The sequence below is a fragment of the Mus pahari genome, chromosome 4 (assembly GCF_900095145.1).
Source record: "Mus pahari chromosome 4, PAHARI_EIJ_v1.1, whole genome shotgun sequence".
In the NCBI taxonomy this organism is placed as follows: Eukaryota; Metazoa; Chordata; class Mammalia; order Rodentia; family Muridae; genus Mus; species Mus pahari.
The window spans coordinates 69254419-69258344 of record NC_034593.1 but is presented as its reverse complement, the minus strand read 5'-3'; positions in this window follow the sequence as shown (position 1 = coordinate 69258344).

Here is a 3926-nt window from a genome sequence, read left to right as displayed (position 1 = left end):
GTTTATTCAGGAACCTTGAACAATCTTCATTTCCCTCTTCATCTCCCCATCATCTCCCTCTTCATCTCCCTCGAGCCCAGGGCTACTAGCCCTTTTATACTCTCATATCCACTCCAATCGCTGGAGGCCACATCACCTCACCAGGTGTGCGGTCTCAGCCAACCAAAAGAGCGGGAACATATCACCACCAAATATGGACTTGTTTACCACAAGCTCCATAGCCGATAGGCGCCATCTTTAAGGTGCAGCTTCAGGTAGCCCAGGGGAGGGGCCGTAGCCTCCTACAGTTCCCCCTTTTTTCTTTTATTGCTGCAAGCAAGCTACATGGATGAAGGTAGAGCTCTAATTCCCCTTATGCAAACATAGGGGCCTTACACAAAGCCTTCTTTCAGGCTCACCACCCAGGAAGGCCTTGGCCAGCTCCCATGTCATTTTTCTTGGGGAAGGACACTTGAACACTTAACCCTCAAGCAATTAGACATGCCTTCCAGAGGAAACCAAACAGGTCACTAGCTGTCCCCTGTGCAGTGCTTAGCCTGGCATCCCATGGCAAGATGGAAAATTGGCAAGGCTATTTCTTTATGGCAGCAAGCCAAATCTGAGATGAATGTCCCACCTCCATGGCAGCAAAGGCCTGCACCATCATGGCAGAAGTGTGGGCCTGTGCAGGCTGCAACCAGCACATACACCATGCACACAACACACAGCAAAAATTCCCCAGAAGATCATCCCTCACCAATCCTTGAGGAAGGTGAAGGTCCTCTGGATCATCTTCAACCACTGCTGAGTGGTGGCAATCTCCACATGGATATTCCTATTTCGTGGGACAAATTAGCTGCATGAGAAAATTCTGAAACTGCAGAGGTTACACTTAGCATTATGATTTGAATATATGGAAGGCAGTATTTTGGAAGCACCATTTANACCTGANACAAAGACTAATTGCTCCAGAATATCTACAGTAAGAATCCAGTTTTCNNCTGAGAGTTAACAAGGGAGTTGAGCCAGCTGCTTTGATTTAAGTGGTAATGAGGGCAGCTGGCCCAAACATGGATCTGGGTCTCCACCTTCAGACGACCCATCTGAACTTCCCTCCTCACTCTTCCATTCTCCAGCCTGTCTTCTCCTCCACTGGCTTCTTGCCCTCACCCTTCTGCCTCTGTTGCATGTGCCCCCACGACACCTTGGACATAATCCTAGACGTCTCACAGGAGCTGCAGTAGTTGGCCGTGGGCGATTGGGAAAATACCCAGCCTGGCCACAGGAAAACTTTTCTAACTTGGCAACATACCCTCCACTCCTGTCCGCCAGGCAAGATTTAATTAAATTCCAAATTGCTAGCAGCTGCACCAACATTCTTACTTTCATTTTCAAAGCAATCTTCTCCTGCTCTCTTCACTTTTAAGTTTGTCTCTGTGCTGACAATCTTATAGTCCCAATCTGGGAACTTTATAGTCTCAATCCAAGAACTTTATTAAATCGCCCCTGCTCTGGGATCCTTCAAAATTCATCCCTGCTCCGGGATCCTTAAAGGCCTTACTTTCACTTTTGCTTAGCACCTGCTTCCTGGTGACCTTGCTCTAGCCTCTATGCTTCCCTGAGGTCTTTCCCAGAACTCCTGGGGTTGTAAGTCCCACTTACCACGGACTTACCCTGCCAGCCCTTCCCCAAACTCCTGGGGTTGTAAGTCCTACTTACCGTGGACTTACCCTGCTGGCAAACACTGACTGCTGAAAGTTCTGAACTCTTCGGTGGGGGAGTTGGTTCCCTGTATGGGCCACCATTTGTCATGTTCCTTCTTGACCAGCAAGGAAGACGCAACCACCAGTTCTTCTCTCAGCAGTTTATTCCAGAATCTTGAACAATCTTCATTTCCCTCTTCATCTCCCTCTTCATTTCCCTCTTCATCTCCTTCTTCATCTCCCTCTTCATCTCCCCAGAGCCCCAGGCTATAAGCCCTTTTATACTCTCATATCCACTCCAATTGTGGCAGGCCACATCACCTCACCAGGCATGTGGCCTCACCCAACCAGAAGAGCGGGAACATATCACCACCAAATATGGATTTGTTTACCACAAGCTCCATAGTCAACGGGCACCATCTTTAAGGTGTGGCTTCAGGTAGCCCAGGGGAGGGGCCATAGCCTCCTACAAATTCCTACCTCAAGATCCACCTATACCAATCTTAGGTATGTACCCAAAGGGTACTTCATACTACTATATAGACACTTGGTCAAGTACATTAATTTCCTCTCTAATCACAATAGTCAGAGATTGGAAATAACTTGGATGTCTGTCAATGAATTACTAGAGAATATAATCCTCAGTGAGGTATCCCAGACACTGTGGGGCAGTGAGCTGTGCAAAGACAGCCTGCTCCTCTGTCGAGCATGGGCCTTGAACCCCAATGACCCTATAGGTGGTGACTTCAGCCTGTGTTGGAGAACAGGTGTTTGGCCATGCCCCCTGGGCCCCTGGCTCCTGTCTCAGTTACAGCCTCCCACAGCCCCCTCTCAGAGAGGTGTGTGGTCATCAATCATGTAGGCAATGCCCCAAGCTCCTGGTAGTCTATCTGGACTCTACCTCCGCAGTTACCTGGCAATAGCCAGAAAGGCCAGGCCTACTATAAAAGGGGCTGTTTGCCCCCTCCTCTCCCTATTACCCTCTTGCTCTCTTATATCTCTTACTCTTGCTTCCCACTTGCCGCTCTCTCCCCATTCCCTTCCCCCTTCTCTTCATGTGGCCATGGCTGGTCTCTACTTCTATACTCTTCTCCCTCTCTCTGCCTTTCTTCAATAAATGCCTTAAAACCATGGACTGACTCTTCTATCAGGACCTGCCTGTTGGAGCAATGGAGCAAGTCTTCCACTAAAGAGCCTCTAGGAAGCCTCCCTGTGCTCCAGCCACTGCTGCTAGCCAAACCAAGCCAACGCTGACCAAGCCAAAGACTCTCCTTCCCACAGGACCCAGCCAGAGTGCTGTCCTCCTGCCTCTTTCCTCTCACCCCGGGCTAGAGTTGCTCGCAGTCCCACATCCATTCTTAGCTGTTCTGTGGCATACAGCGGAGTCTGGGATGTCTGAGAGCTTGAGAATCTGCTGTCCTCGGCCTTTGTGCAGGTCCAGAGACAACAGTCAGCTCCAGCCGGTTCTACAGGGACCCCAGACTCAGCCTTTCCCACCCGCGGAGTGGAGTCCTGCGGCTTCTTACAGCCTGATGCCTGCCTGGCAGTGGCAGCCATTGAGTGCACTCAGTCAAACTTCCTGTGTCCGCCTCCATGAGTGGCCCTAGCCCTGTGGCGGGCTGGACGCAGGACCCCCATTTTTTGACCCACAAGACATAGAAAGGCAAATATGGTATGATTTTTGCTTATATGTCAGTGTTAGCTGTTAAGGTATTGATAAGCATGCTTCAATCAATATAACCACAGGGGTTGTCTACAGAATGTGGATGTTCCTAGAAAGGAGAAATAGAGTAGATAGTTATGAAAGGATGGAGTGGGGATTATAATGGGAGGATTAAACAGGGACCAAGATGTAAGTGGGGGTGAATGAGGAAATACAGGGGGTGACAACTAACAGGAAAAGGGCATTGAAAGAGCTGTGTACAATGCTAACACAACAGAGACTCCCTAAAATATATACATATATGAAAGAAAGATAAATAGTATCAGCAAGTAATAGGGTATACAAAGTCCCAACAACTGTCTTGCAATCAAGTAAAACTTCCAATGCAGTGAATGGGATGCATGTAGTAGAGTTGTTAGCCTAAAAGACACTGTGGAAATACCCAAGCAGTCCATGATATTGCTAAGGCTATTAGTTGTTCTCTAAGAACTGGTTGTAAGATCCTATTGCTAAAGACAACACCAACAAAATTCATAGAACATGGAAAAGTCAAGCTCTTGCCTAAAGTATAGGATTCACTC